The 17,024-nt window shown below is 34.0% G+C and overlaps 1 pseudogene; it reads right to left on the reverse strand.

The window, feature by feature from the left end:
• Positions 1 to 4,518: 4,518 nt before the first annotated feature.
• Positions 4,519 to 7,328, reverse strand: LOC139786696 (BOS complex subunit NCLN-like; annotated as a pseudogene).
• Between the last annotated feature and the right edge of the window lie 9,696 nt (positions 7,329 to 17,024).

Below are 17,024 nucleotides of genomic sequence, written 5' to 3' on the forward strand. Positions count from 1 at the left end.
GCATGCCGTGATCTCACTATTTGAGTCATCTGACACGACTGTCACTATAGTTATACTACTAACAGGGAACGGTCGGGGGTGTCCGAGACCGATTTGGATGCGCTTTGGATATGTTGTTGAGCATCAAAAAATATTAGACTCGTATTTTTTTTGCGGCTTATCTCGACGTTTATTGGTCGAAAAAACCCGATTTAGAACCTACCCGATTTGGATGCGCTTTGAATAGGTTGTTGAGCATCAAAAAACATTAGACGTGTGTTTTTTTTTTGCGGCGTATCTCGACGTTTAGGGTTGAAACAACCCCTCAAAATAACGGATTTTATAGTTTTTAGCGAATATCTTCGAAAATATAAGGCGTATGAAAAAAAGTTTGGTACAAAAGGTTTATGGCTTTTTGTGCTCTTTACAATGGCGTAATCAGATTTTTCAAATTTGTCACATTTTTAATTTAACCCCACCCCCACCTATTATTTTTGCCAAATATAACAATTTTTCCAACGCAAATTTTAAGAGCGTCAAATGCCAAATACATCTATGTGTATTTTATTATGATACCATTATTAGATTTTTGGCAAGACGAGATGATATGTGGTATAGGCGTCGCGCTGTAAGTAGGTGTTGCGTTATTTCTGTCAAGTTGCGCCGTACGCTTAAAAATTTCCATTTCACTCGGGATGACCGAAAGCGCTGATGCGAAGGCCAGCGCAAGGCTATTTCGAGAGTCCTGGACTAGCAACGGAATGTCGACTCCGACATTATAAATACCGCCGAATTGTATCGGGCGGGCAGTCGCAAATTGGAAAGAGACGGTATCAAACCTAACAAAGACCACTCCATTAATTATAAAGTGCGTATTTATTTATATAATTAAAGTTCGAGACAAATATTTAATTTTAATATCTTTCAGAATGAAGTTTAATCCATACAATGTAATAATGCTACTTTCTGCAACTTTCACTGCTTTCAACTATTCACCAAGTCCGACAACTTCGGAGGAAGAAGAAGTAAAAGAAAACATTGAACGTATACTGCTTGACATACAAAACCAAGAATTTGACGTAGAAGAGGAAGAAAACTTTAGGTTTTTATGATATATATGAGATTTCCAGAACCGGAAGAGTTGATTTATTGAGGAAGATGATGGTAAAGTATATCTTCCGGAAGAAGTTACTTGCAGCTCTGTTGAGGCAACAATATCAAGTGACTATAAAAGGCAAGCTGTGGAATACTGGAGGAGTGGTAAAACAAGGGGAAGATCGCTTGAAGGAGTTAAACGAAGGTACAAAAAAGTTACATCAATACGACAACTAGCACGATGGGAGAGCCAAATTAGTGAAGGTGGTAGTAGAATCGGTCGGTTGTCCCGGAGTTATAATTGGGATAGTGTATTATTGTAGCGGTTAATGTGACGCACGTTCAAATTTGCGACTGCCCCCTCGATCTTACAATTCGGCGGTGGTATTTATAATATCGGAGTCTACATTCCGTTGCTAGTCCAGGACTCTCGAAATAGCCTTGCGCTGGCCTTCGCATCAGCGCTTTCGGTCATCCCGGAGTTGAAATGGAAATTTTTAAGCGTACGGCGCAACTTGAACAGAAATAACGCAACACCTACCTACAGCAGCGACGCCTATACACCATATATCTCGTCTTGCCAAAAATCTAATAATGGTATCATAATAAAAATACACATAAATGTATTTGGCATTTGACGCTCTTAAATTTGCGTTGGAAAAAATTGTTATATTTGGCAAAAAATACATAGGCTGGGGGTGGGGTTAAATTAAAAATGTGACAAATTGAAAAATCTGATTACGCCATTGTAAAGAGCACAAAAAGCCCATAAACCTTTTGTACCAACTTTTTTTCATACGCCTTATATTTTCGAAGATATTCGCTTAAAAACTATAAAATCCGTTATTTTCGAAAGGTTGTTTCAACCCCTAAACGTCGAGCTACGCCGCAAAAAAAAAACACGTGTCTAATGTTTTTTGATGCTCAACAACATATTCAAGCGCATCCAAATCGGGTAGGTTCTAAATCGGGTTTTTTCGACCAATAAACGTCGAGATAAGCCGCAAAAAAAAAACGAGTCTAATATTTTTTGATGCTCAACAACATATCCAAAGCGCATCCAAATCGGTCTCGGACACCCCCGACCGTTCCCTTGTGAGTCGGACTATTCTGCGAATCCTTACTGTACATATTGTTTCTTTATTCAGAATTAAGTGTCAATCTATAAACAAAGGCATATTATTACTATTAGTCAGAATAAGTTATTCAACTTATCTTGTCTTTATTCATTCTTTAATCACGTGAAAAGAATCTCTTTACGTTTCCAATAGATAAATTCTATATGATTATTATTATGCCAATGAGGATTATGTTATGAATAAAAGAAGGTTGACGCATTACTTCAATGATTATTTTATGTATTGTGCGATAATATTCTCTTGTATGATATTTCATATGTTTGTTTGATATAAACGATTCTTTCTTTGATATAATTAAGTTGAGCTACACTGTACTAAATTACGAATGGGCGATATATGACTATTCAGAGATGATACTTTTCTTCCAAGAATCTTTTGTTGGATATAAGTTGACAATGGTGAATTCCAACGTGTTCTTAAAACATTTCGAAAGAAAGGATTGTTTCTTTACTAATAATTTCTTTTTCATTATCTTTGATACAGCGTACTTTTATGTATGAGATCTGAATATCTCTCTTTATGTTTATCATACGATTACTTTTCTGCGAGTAAGTACATTGAATTGCGAACTAAATCGAATACACAATCTCTGACCCATACATTTTGTATTGTTTCTAGCTTCCTTCATTAAATCATAAGACCTGGCTTCTGCGCGAGCTAGTGCATTTTAAACACCATTTTTAGCTATTTTTTGCGATTTACTCGAAATTTTGAGGGTGTTTGGGCTAAACGGACTTCAGATTCGGATTCAGCGCGCCAAAATACAAAAGAACACACTTGATCCAGGTCAGAAAAATTTTTTCCGAATTTTCTCGCACTCGGATTCAGCGCGTCAAAATACATAAAGATAGGTGGGTCTGGTCAAAAGAACAGACCACTTTTTTTATTTTGTGTGCCTGTGTTATTATGCAATTACGTTTATAAAAATATCAGTTAAACACATTTGCAAAACATGTTTACGATATAAATTTACAATCTGATCGTTTTTTAATAGACTCGTATAAATGCCATCATACATTGAAAATAAAGAATATTAAAATTGTAAGTGCATCTATCGAGCATTTTCAATTATTGTTTTCCAATGCAATTTTATCAATAAAATTTTTCTATTTAGTATTGATATTGTAGCTTCTAAGAAATTTACATCGATATATTTAGATAGTCTATGATTTTTTATGCTATAAGGAATATAAATAATTCTAGAAAAAGTACAGTTTTTAAATTGTACTTATGATACATTAACAGGGTATTTAAAAACTTAAGAACAGAAATTTATTCTCAATTTATATATTTCATCCTGAAATAATCTTTTCCATCCTGAAATAATCGCAAATTTTTGAATTACCATTTATATCTGTATATTTGTTTACTTTTATTATAATTTATAGTAACGCATTAAGTACTCCATTCTGTGTGTTTAACATACTGTATATATTTTAAGTCCCATAGCTAACTGATTATGAATGATACTCTTGGTCAAAATATTAATTTCATATTTATTAAATATTAAAATAATAAATTACTGCAACTAATTTTGTAAATTATTTGCATTAAAAGTAAAAATTAGGCTAAAAGTTTCGTTTCTTTTATTATAGTTCAACCAAAAGCAAGCTTTGTACTGAAATAAATTCCAAATTAACATAAAGAAAAGTTTTATACTTTCCCATTCCCTTTCCCAATGCCCTATTATAATTAAAATGTATTAAAGCTGAAATAATTATTTATTAAAACTTGAAATACTTTTTTCTTGGTTGTACCTACATTGTATATAATTTTATACATATGAATATATAATATATATATATGTATATATTCCTAGCTATAATTTTTCTGTAACCGTCTTTTTTACGTAATGACAAATTAACTTGAAATCAAAGTTTCATTTAATCAATAGAACAAAGAATTCAGTTTATTTCTAGAATGTCAGAAATAAATATTATTTACATATCTTTAATAAATAAACTTAAAATATTATTAGATATATTATATTAGATTTTATAACTGCTTATGTTTTCATACAACTGTTCATGTCACAAATCTTCCAATCTTTATATCACTTCTAATCTTGCTATTTGATCACTTATAATTTGGTCTTTATTATTATTTCTCATATAGATTATAACTAGAGAACGTCTAATTACAAAGAAATCTAATTGTTTTTCCTCAGTGTTCTAAGTCTCGTTATTGTTGGAAGAGGTTAATAAAGGATGTCGACATGCATACTATTGCGCATTATAAATACGTATTCTCTGTAGTTATTTATAATTAAAACCTTCATGAAATAAATATATACACACAACAAACAAACAAATATATACTTGGATTTAACTTGCTTTTAGCAAATACCTAAATATGCATCAGTATATATAGTTTTGGAGTACTTTAGAAGAAATGTATCATCTAAGAACTAGTCAACTTTTTTATATAGGTCGATTATTCACATTATTGGAAATTGATGTTCAAAAAAAAAGCTCAGGTTTCTTTGTTTGTAAATACGAAATAAGATTCACGTTGTCTTGCTCTTCGCAGAAAGTCTCGTTGCCAAAGCATAAGCATGTGGAAAATGATGTACAATCATGTACAATATTCCCAAGTACAAAATTATGCCGATAGTAAGAAAGAGATCAAACACAGCCGGCTTTACACTGTAAATAAAATAAAAATAATTATACATATAATCGATATCGTTGTACATTACAAATATATATGCAAAATGAACATACGCGCGCGCATGTGTGTGTGTGTGTGTGTGTGTAGCTATATACTTACCTATATACATTCAGAGTTGCTTTTGTAACATCATAGAACATAAATTCTGGATCTTGTTTATCGGGAGTGTGAAGAGTAACTTTCACATCTCCCAAATATCTCGCCATTGCTTCTTTCAAAGTACTAACTAATAAATTATTTTTATCCACTAGTAATGACGCTGCTCTTGGTTGAGAAGCAAAGTAATTAAACCATAAGGAGAGCGATTCTTTTGATACATCCTGCGAAGAGAGAGTTTCACATAAAGTATGATTTAGAAGCATACAATGCTGTATAAATATTATTCACCAATATTTAATTATTAAATCCATATATAATAGATCAAAATTATATTCTAACATATTCTAATAACTTTTTAATATTCTAATATTTTATTTTCTTATTTATATTTAAAATCTAAAATAAAGAGACATTAGTCAATCAAGGAATAAAAGTTTACAGCGATAAACATACCAATGGACCGGTGAAGATTTGACTAGAACTTAAGTTATAGATGTGACGCGCCAATGCTTCCGATATAATTTGGGTATGCTTGTATAATCTGTCTACTTGTCCTTCTTTAAAGACGTCTAATATAGTAGTCCTAGTTGAATCTTCGTGACTTTTTAATGTAGATAAAGTAGCAGCTGGCAATCTCCGAATGCTATATCTTTCGTGTTCCCAAGCTAATGTCTCTTCTGCAAGATTTATCTTTTTATGCACGCCATCAACAGTGACAGTGTTGAATGATTGCGAAACAGTTTTAAGCTCCTTGTAAAACAAACCACCCGAAGAATTTTCTTTAGGTGGCTTGGGACACGTGTACATATAAATTATTGCTAGCGGAAACTGTATCAAGGCATATTACATAAGCTGCATCCTGCAAATATAATATTTTCAAGTATTAATTACATTAAAGAGAATATATAATGGAAATATACAAAAAAATTACTCAAAAATATTAATATTAGGATTGTATTACCTGTATAACAGATCCTTCAACCCCGTCTAATTGATCCTCCAACCATTTCTTACTACCTTGGTAATTTAATTTACCAGCTCCAGTTGCGATAAAAACAAGATTATATTGCGGCCTTGTCCGACCAGTGGAATATAAAGCAGAGAATAATCTCGCTATTTCTAGTAGCATAGCTATACCGGAAGCATTACTATCCGCACCAAATGACAATTCCTATAATAGCATTGTACCATGCGTTTGAACATATATCGAGCCTTACAAATATCATAATGATACAGAAAATAATAATACGACTTACAGGTGCCACACCAGTACTATCGTAATGTGTCACTATTGCTATGGTAGGTAATTTCTCTTCGGTACCGGTTCCAGTTAATTTGCCGTGCAACGTGGCAACTTTAACATCTGCTTTAGAAAGTGCCTGTCCAGTGGTTACTACCACTTGATAACCGCTAGCTGAAATTGAATTGTATATGGCTTCAGCTGCTGAACCAGCCTTCTCATCCGTAATAAAACCACCCGCAATATCATCTAGAATCATTTGAAGTTCGGGATGCCACAGTGCAAAGTACACCGGTATCATTGTCTCAGAACCGTACATCATAGATTCTTCTAGATTCAAAATGTGCTAAAATCAATACAAAGTATCGTCAATTTGCAACTTTTAACAAACAAATCTAGCTGTTTATGACAACCTTATCTTAGAACAAATATTTTAAAATACAATGAAGCTTCATATTAATCCTATTACTAACTTGCTTTTCCTCAACCGTAAGTTCACTCATCTTCTCAGGTAGAACAATCACCAATGCGCCAGCCTTACTTCTAATGGACTGGAAGACGGACGGCGTCATAATCCATTGCTCTCGCGACGACGCAGTGCCTGGAGGTACTCCATCCTGCCAGGGACCTCGCCTCCAGAGAAATGGGCGCGCTTCGGCAACCTGATAGGGTAAGTATATCACAATCGCGTCTCTTTGAGAACCGACCGACCATTCTCCGGACAGATCATCACAGATAAATTCGATATCTTACCATGCGGAACCCCGTGCAGGTCGTACTGGTGCATACGGTACACGGGAACTCGTGGGAGGCGGCCACCGGGTTCACCGGGGAGATGATGATGAAGATCGGCAGAACTATTAGCAGATAGTACGGCAGATATCCCCGGCACAGCTCGGCGAAGCTGTCGCACTCCTCCAGCCACATGTTTCCACCGAGAGTATTGTACCAATTGTTCAAATGGAAATGCGGTTCTCGCGCAATTTCATCGACCTAAGCCCAACAACGGATCCGCGCTCTCAGTCCTATCAGTCCTATCACCCGTGCGACGACGACGAACCACGAACCCCACTTTTCCTCGTGTCGGGTTAGGCTAGGTATGACTTGCTAAAGGCAGCTAAAGCACAGATTAATAGACAGATAGCCAAAGGTCCGGGTTGAGACGAGACCAGCATTTCTCACTGGTTTCAGCGCCATACCGTGTAGCGGTCCAATGCAGTAACTACGTTCTTAAGACAAAGCGCCGGGTCATTTTCGGACGAAGTCGCTCGATAAGTCGCGTCGTTAAGGCTATTTTCTGTAACTCTTATAACTATATACAATTTCATTATCATCGTTATATTATCGTTGTGCAGATATAATATATGATAAAAAAGCTGCGCAATGACAATATAATGATAATGAATTGTTGTTAATAGTTATAGAATCAGAGCACTGATCTCTAAGCCGAGAACTCCGCGTGACGTGTTAGAGAAGTTATATTGCAATCAAAATTAAGTATGTTAATTGTTAAGACTTTCAGCCCTTAGAAATTTGTTATGTCAATTGTAGTTAAAAAGATATTGATGATTAACATAGAGTCTATTGCATCAAAGTTGCGACTTATATAGACCATTATACATATAATTAAGAAACTATGAAAATTTTTTTGTTATTCAAACTTAAGAGTTTTTCAGGTTGCTAAATATTAATCTGATGTTAAATTGAGTTGATAAATTCAAAATGTCGGAGCCATATAGCGGCCGGATATCAAAAGTAAAAATTCTTTCATTTTTATTTTTAATATCCGCTATTTTTAATTAACTTTATTGCTATCCGATTAATATTGCGGTTATTTAAAAAAAACCCTTAACTTCGAATACATAATTAAAAAATAATTCATAAATTTTGAATGGTATTATGTATATAGTTGCAACTTTTAGACGCAATAGATTCTGTATTAATCTCGGTGTTAATAATCATGCATCAATTATATATTTTTAATCATAAATGACATAAGAAATTTCTTTTAAGAACAAATAAAGGATAAATATTTTAATTCGCGATGCTTCTTTAATAAACTTATTCTATTAATTATATTTATTATTTATACTGTGTAGGAAAGTTTCATGTTTGTATATCAATTAAAATTTCAAATAAACTTTTATGTAATTTCCCTGGTAATTTCATAAAATTAATATTTTCATCAAATTAAACTGCCAAATACGGTCAGGCTGAATTTTGTTCACCTATATAGTAACAATTTTTCATGTGAATTTTAAAAGTATATTCTTTCGCTTCGTCAACTACACGCGCCGTACTTTCAATCTTGAAACGCAGTCTGAAACTGAAACGTACAATTACATAATTAAATTGATAATCAATATTTAACAATACCGATACTATACCCATCTCTACACACACCGCAAAGAATGTTACAAAAATATTTTTAATTTATAGTTTATAAAATTATTGATTATAATTTTTATTTTTCTTTAAATTTTAATTAATATCTAATATTTTTAATTTCAGTTTATAAAATTAATTTTTATTTTATTATTAATTTCTTAAATTTTAATTTATTAATTTAATCAAGAAATATATTTTTCACATATCGACTGATATCTTTCGGGAGGTCGTATCTTACACAATTCGAGGTCGATTTGACACAATTTCCGGTTTTTCTGCTTCCCCGAAGCTAAGTGTCTACATCGTGTGTGTGAAGCTAGCGTCTCATTTTGCGGAAACACAAATTATTGAGAGTTCTGACTTCCTTTTCAATAGTTCTAGAGTTCCTGATAGTTTAAACAAATAGTTCTGGCCATTAAAGCCAAAAAACGCGTCAGTACAAACTGAGACGCTAGGTTCACGCACCGTCTCACTTTGTCCTACACAAGTTCCACACCTGTATCTCATCAGATTTTGCGAGATCTATAGTTCTATAACAGTTCTATAAAGAGTTCTGCCATATAAAAGCAAAAAAATTAATTATAAGGTACTAAAAAGAAATTACAATGTAACGAGTATACCGAGTTGAGACGCCAGTTGAAATCTCGGAGTTCCGGTTTGTGTAAAATATTTTTCGAGTAGTTCTGAGCATATTGAAGCATTTTCTAAACAGTTCCGAGCGTTAGAATTTTTGTGTTATATTTTAAAAAATTAATATTAACCGAAAAGTACTCATGACGGAAAACGATGAGACGCTGTGCGAAATCTCGGAGTTCCGGTTCATATAAAATATTTTTCGAGTAGTTCTGAGGATATAGAAGCATTTTCTAAAGAGTTCCCGGCACTATCAATGTTGTATAATTTTAAATAAATTAATAACGCTCGAAAGTCAGGAATTTATCGAAAATAGGTGAGACGCTGGCCGTATTTCGACAGTTCTGCGAGTTCTATTACAATTTTCGTGTAGTTATGAACGTGTTCTAACGTTTTCTAAAGACTTCTGGCGATAAGCGTTATTTAATCATTTTTTAAATAATTTTTATCGCCCGAGAAACACGCATTTACGGGTATATGGGTGAGACGCTGTAGGAAATGTCGGAGTTCTGGCTTATATAAAATATTTTTTGTATAGTTCTAAGTATATTGAAGCATATTCTAAAGAGTTCCGGGCATTGGAAATGTTGTATAATTTTTAAATAAATTAATAACGAAAATCAGGAATTTATCGAGCGTCTCACCCGTAAATGCGTCTTTCTCAGGCGATAAAAATTATTTAAAAAATGATTAAATAACGCTTATCGCCAGAACTCTTTAGAAAACGTTAGAACACGTTCAGAACTACACGAAAATTGTAATAGAACTCGCAGAACTGTCGAAATACGGCCAGCGTCTCACCCATTTTCGATAAATTCCTGACTTTCGAGCGTTATTAATTTATTTAAAATTATACAACATTGATAGTGCCGGGAACTCTTTAGAAAATGCTTCTATATCCTCAGAACTACTCGAAAAATATTTTATATGAACCGGAACTCCGAGATTTCGCACAGCGTCTCATCGTTTTCCGTCATGAGTACTTTTCGGTTAATATTAATTTTTTAAAATATAACACAAAGATTCTAACGCTCGGAACTGTTTAGAAAATGCTTCAATATGCTCAGAACTACTCGAAAAATATTTTACATAAACCGGAACTCCGAGATTTCAACTGGTGTCTCAACTCGGTACACTCGTTATACATTGTAATTTTTTTTAGTACCTTATAATTAATTTTTTTGCTTTTATATGGCAGAACTCTTTATAGAACTGTTATAGAACTATAGATCTCGCAAAATCTGATGAGATACAGGTGTGGAACTTGTGTAGGACAAAGTGAGACGGTGCGTGAACCTAGCGTCTCAGTTTGTACTGACGCGTTTTTTGGCTTTAATGGCCAGAACTATTTGTTTAAACTATCAGGAACTCTAGAACTATTGAAAAGGAAGTCAGAACTCTCAATAATTTGTGAGTTTTCGCAAAATGAGACGCTAGCTTCACACACACGTCTACATCCTATCTTGAAATAGATTACCAAAAATGAATTATAGTTGTCGAAATTTTCTCGCATTTTCTCGTATTTGTAGATACGACAAATTTGCACTTCAAAATTATAATCAAATGAACAAGATACGACATATTTATTTTTAAATGACAATAATAAATGTTATTTAAAAATAAATATGTCGTATCTTGTTCCTTTGATTACAATTTTGAAGTGCGTCGTATCTATAAAAATTGCGTTTTTGCGTTTGTTTCCCACGAATAATATCAAATTAAACAATATATATATAAAGCTGTATTTTAATTCCAAATCACTATACTTTTGAACAGTAAAGCAAACTATCTTGTTTGTTGCTTATCAACAAAACAAAAATTTACGAATCCTGTAAAGTGACAGTTTTTGAGATACGATCTCCTGAAAGATATCAGTCGATATACGATAGAAACAATAAAAAATATGAACAGGAAAATATTTTGTCATCGTTGAAATGGAATTCGAACTTGTGAAGATCTATAAACGACAAAACATTTATGTTATTGAGTTATTGATTTTATTTTTACTGCCCAATCTATTGTAAGTATATGCAAAAGTTAAGTGAAAAAGCAAAACAAATGTAATGCGTTAAACATTATTTTAATGTACGTTGCTTTTTAGTATTATATTAAGTGTTATTTGCAATTGGGAACAAAGTTCTTTGAAAGTTTTAAACATCATCGCAGGTGATGACCATTACATGATTTATCGGGAAGATAAGTATAGGAAGATTTTTCAATTTTAAAATATTTATTGTTATTTTATAATAAAACATTACATTTACATTCTCTCACTTTATGAATTTTACATTATTTTATATCACATTTTACTTTATTGATAATTGGATTTGCCCCAAAGAACCCTGTCTATTTTAGAACCCTCGCGTCTAACAACGAGACTTTGCTAAAATAAAAAATTATTGTTAGAGGATCAGAATATTCTACAGACATAATCCTCTAAGTCGACATTGATGGTTAGAGATACACTCTCTGAAACATTAAAAAAATATACTTTATAGCATTCTTTCATTCGATTTCTCGGCATCCAGGACATTTCTCCGTGGTGATAGTGGTAGGTAATGGCTACAATCAATTATTTTGAATATCCCTGACTCACATCCAGAAACTTGCAATTAGCTGGATCAGTAGTAACAAATTTATTTGTATAAAGTACTTCAATTGATATATTAAAATAGTTTATTATCCGTCATCACAAGGAGATGCCTAGGACGTCGAAAAATCGAATGAAACAAAGCCATTTTGTACATTTTTCTAATCTTTCAAAGAGTGTATCTCTGAACGGTATTAACTTACAATAAAGGATTATGTTTATACAGAAATATTTCGATCCTCTAACAATAATCTTTCATTTTAAGTCTCGTTACTAGACGCGAGGGGCCTAAAACCTTTATAAAAATGGGCAAAGTTCTTTGTAAGTGAGTTTAATGCCAAATTGGCAACAATTTGCTATTAATTTACTTACTGGATTATAAACACGCTGCTGTATTACAGACGGGTTGCAATCATATCTACCCATTAGATTATAGATATTTTGTACTCTAAACGGTAAGATACCCATGTGCACATATAGGTAGCAATTTACTCCATTTGCACGAATTCTTGTATGAACACAGTGCACAAGATGACACTAATGCAGATAGATGAGCGAGCGTATATTTTATTTGCACATTATAAACAGCGCTAAGCGCAGAATGCATTTTGACAGTAGTCACTGCGGCGAGCGCAGAATGCATTTTAACATTACTTATTACGACGGTCGACTTTATGCTTAAAATGTAAAAATTAATTTAAGTGGAAAACTTTGAGTCATAATAAGTTGGGCCATAATAGACGATTTTACATATGTTTTATATTTCTCAGTTTTTGACATTTTGTCTTAATTTCTTTTGATCTTCTAGATGCTGTATTTATTCCTTCTCTTCCTCCAGTGTTATTTTTTTTGCAATTGCATATATTTTAACTCTTAACATAAAGTCTAACATTTGGATTCTATGTGGATAACACTCGTTGTTCTGGTCAAACCAATGTTCATCTGCATGCTGGACGTGTTTTATACAAATTTCAAGAAACTTTTTCTTCACTTTATAACACGTATAATCATCGATAATTTCGAGAATTTTCTTCCTTTGAAAACTATAAATTTCCTTCAAAAATTAGTTATTAAGACTGTATATTTGACATTAAATTAATTATAATATAAGAACGCCATCAAGTCCGAGCTAGGATCTAAGTAGCAAATAATTTCCGTGTGAATTTCTAATACTATTTCCAACTAAACTGCGCGCCAACGAATTGTCGGTCTTGAAACACAGTTTTTCGTTAGAACAGTAAATTCACTTAAATAAATCGCAAATCGATTTAATTTTTGATGCTGATACAAATTGTATCTAACATCCCCCCTTTCCCCGAATATTACTGTAAAGAATTTATTGCGAAAAAATATTATCTCAGTCAGGGTTTTTTCGCAATAAATTCTTTACAGTAATATTCGGGGGAAGGTTTTTTGGGCTTTCAACTTGATGTGGCTTCTTAATAACTCCATGTAATTTGTATACTATAATTATTAATATTAAGAAAGTAAAAAAAAACGACCGCTATGATTTAAATCAATAGAGAGGATAAATTCCATAATAAAAATGCTATAATTATTAATTAATGTTAATCGTATGATGTTAAACTTCCTTTTAATTTATTTCATCTCTCGACGGATTTTTTATGTAACGGGATTATTATGATGTACTAGCTGGTTACCCGGGCTTCGCCCCGGAGGAACATATGTAATAAGACACGCAAATAGTCTCTCTCTCTCTCTCTCTCTCTCTCGTCTCTCTCTCTCTCTCTCTCTCTCTCTCTCTCTCTCTCTCTCTCTCTCTCTCTCTCTCTCTCCTCTCTCTCTCTCTCCTCTCTCTCTCTCTCTCTCTCTCTCTCTCTCACTCTCTCTCTCTCCTCTCTCTCCTCTCTCTCTCCCTCCCTCCCTCTCTCCCTCCCTCTCTCCCTCCCTCCTCTCCCTCCCTCTCTCCCTCCCTCTCTCCCCTCCCTCTCTCCCTCCCTCCTTCCCTCCCTCTCTCCCTCCCTCTCCCCTCCCTCTTTCCCTCCCTCTCTCCTCTCTCTCCCTCTCTCTCCCTCTCTCTCCCTCTCTCTCCCCTCTCTCTCCCTCTCTCCTCCTCTCTCTTCCTCTCTCTCCCTCTCTCTCCTCCCCTCTCTCTCTCCCTCTCTCTCCCTCTCTCTCTCCCTCTCTCTCTCCCTCTCTCTCTCCTTCTCTCTCCCTCTCTCTCTCCCTCTCTCTCTCCCTCTCTCTCTCCCTCTACCCCTACTTCATGTATAATTCTTTGAAATTCAATCAATTATTTCCCGAAAAATTAGAAAAATTAGAAAAACCGGTTTCCAGAAAATTGATAACAAAAAACTATACACATAGTGGCACTCTCCGGAAAATTCTACCCCTATTTCATATACTTTTGGTAAAAATTCGATTCAGGGGTTTGAGATTCGGTCAATTATTTCTCGAAAAATTAGAAAAATTAAAAAAACCGGTTTCCAGAAAATCGGTAACGAAAAACTATACACATAGTGGCACTCCCCGGAAAATTCTACCCCTATTTCATATACTTTCGGTGAAAATTCGATTCAGGGGTTTGGGCTGGGCGTTGATGAGTGAGTGAATAAGTCAGGACATCTTCCTTTATATATATAGACTAGCTGGTTACCCGGGCTTCGCCCCGGAGAACATATGTAATAAGGGCTTCACCCCGGAGCACATATGTAATAAGACACACAAAAACTCTCTCTCCCTCTCCCTCTCCCTCTCCCTCTCCCTCTCTCTCCCTCTCTCGATTATTTCCCGAAAAATTGTAAAAATTAACAAAACCGGTTTCCAAAAAGATCAGTAACAAAAACTGTACACATCATGACGCTCCCCGTAAAATTCTATCCCTACTTCATATACAATTCTTTAAAATTCTGTTAATTAATTCCCAAAAAATTGAAAAAATTTCGGTACCGGCTTCCAAAAAGATCGGTAACGAAAAATTATACACTTTATAACACTCCCCAGAAAATTCTACCCCTATTTCATATACTTTTGATAAAAATTCGGTTCAGAGGTTCGGGCTGGGCGTTGATGAGTGAGTGAATGAGTCAGGACATCTTCCTTTATATATATAGATTACAGTTAATTAGAGGGATTTATTTGATTGATTGAAAAAGTCTTTGTAAAGCACGAAACGTCCCAGTTATTTTGACGGAATATTAAACTATATTATTTAGAATTCTGTTGTTCGGTTATTGGCTCTTGTCCTTGTTTTATCTAAGACATACGAGCTTTATCTACTTATATATTTTTTAATTTATACATATTAAAATTATTGCAATGTTAAAAAAACTAATTTTTTACATTATCTCATGACGGAAGAGCACCACCTTCTCGCGGTTTCCGTTGAGCAACAATATGTACGTAATCTATTCGTAAAAGTGAAATACACAGAACTGTTATTGCAAAAGTTTGTCCTTTAATTTTACTATATGTATTTTACAAGACATAGTAACTTGTGCCAATGTCAAATAATTAATGAAATAAAATTGCTTAAAGTTTCCATGTGCGTAATCTATCAAGCCGGTAGAAGCAATTTTCTAATAGTAAACGTGGACGAGCGAGTAAGACGATTGGCTAGAATGCTGAAGGTCTCAAGTTCGAGTCCTGGTTTTTTTCTAACTTTTTTTGCATTTTTATTTTTTTAGGCAAATGAGTTGTTATGTAATACATATAAACTAGGAAAATTATTTGACAACCCTTATAGAAAAATACACTCAACCCATAGAAAAACCCTTAAAGTTGGGTGTGATTTCGGACCGCCAATAGAAGGTTAACCGTCATTTAAATGATTAACGTTCTATTGGCGGTCCGAAATCACACCCAACTTTAAGGGTTTTTCTATGGGTTGAGTGTATTTTTCTATAAGGGAATCATTAACATTATTCGCATATTTTCTAACAACTTTAGAAAAGTTAACGATTTGCTCATAAAAAAATAAGAAATTATTTTCAAATTACAAAATAAGTTTTCTTTATTATTATATAATAACAATAGTATTGTTTATTAATCCTCGGTCTCAGCTTCATATATATATATGTACAATAAATATCATAAGTAATTAATTAATAAGTACGACAAGACCTAGGTGTGCGCGCGCGCGCGAGCGCGAGCGCCGAGATATTAATAAAGAAGCCCAGCACGATTCTCGCCGGCGACGCCGGCTCGCGGCTGACCGAGCGTCGAGCATCTGACATCACTGCTGAAATCTGGCATCACTGTATATTTAGTCCGGATTCGCACCAGGGGCAAAGTCTGTAGGTAAAATCGGGTATATTTAGTCCGGACTCGCACCAGGGGCAAAGTCTGTAATGTGATTTAGTCCGGACTCAATCCTAGGGGCAAAGTCTGTCGGTAAGGGGCAAAGTGTGTCGGTAATCAAAGCACGGAAATGCTGGTCTCGACTTTTGAGGGGCCATTGGCTATCTGTCTATTAATCTGTGGTAATAGAATCTTTTTTAAATACTAAGTACTGACAATAAGTAATGAAATAGCGATTTTTTGCATTTATTGCCTGAAGAAATATTTTAACGAAAATTGAGTCAAAGCATATTCAAAATAAAAATATAAGACTAAATATAAATAAAATACACCGTTTTTCAATAATTAAAAGTATGCATTTGTATACATCCACCAAATTACTTTCATTATTACTCATTACTTCATTTTATTACCTTGAAGTTCCTCCTCGAGTTTCTCCAAATGTTCAGAACTTTCTTTGCACCGTTTCGCTAATGGTTCCTCACTCACATCTTCAATAAGTGAATCCTCTTTCATTTCTAGCAAGGGTTGTTCTTTTGTTTCCTCATCACCTGATTGATCACTACTGTCAGTTGCTTGTGTAGATAATATCTGTAATTATGCAGTTATGTTATTTACCTTATATGATATACAGATATAAGTAATTTAAAAATTCTTTATAGTAGAAATGAATACCATTGGAAGTGCATTCTTTCCAAGCCTGACACAAGAAAGGGAAGTTCTGTCGAAATCAACATCGTCGAAGTGCAGCCCTGCTAAAAATGACCGATTGAATCCGATTAAAAATTTTGAATCCGTATGAATCTGGATTCTTGATCCGGAAATCACGGATTTATAACGATTACACCGACTGAAAACGATTGAAACGGATTGGTATTCAAGGATGTAATTTCAATCAGATTCTATCGATTTGAATCGTTATGATTTTATA

This window comes from Temnothorax nylanderi, unplaced genomic scaffold (assembly GCF_030848795.1).
Source record: "Temnothorax nylanderi isolate EJ_2023f unplaced genomic scaffold, tnyl_v1.0 TNYL_tig1114_pilon, whole genome shotgun sequence".
NCBI classification, from domain to species: domain Eukaryota; kingdom Metazoa; phylum Arthropoda; class Insecta; order Hymenoptera; family Formicidae; genus Temnothorax; species Temnothorax nylanderi.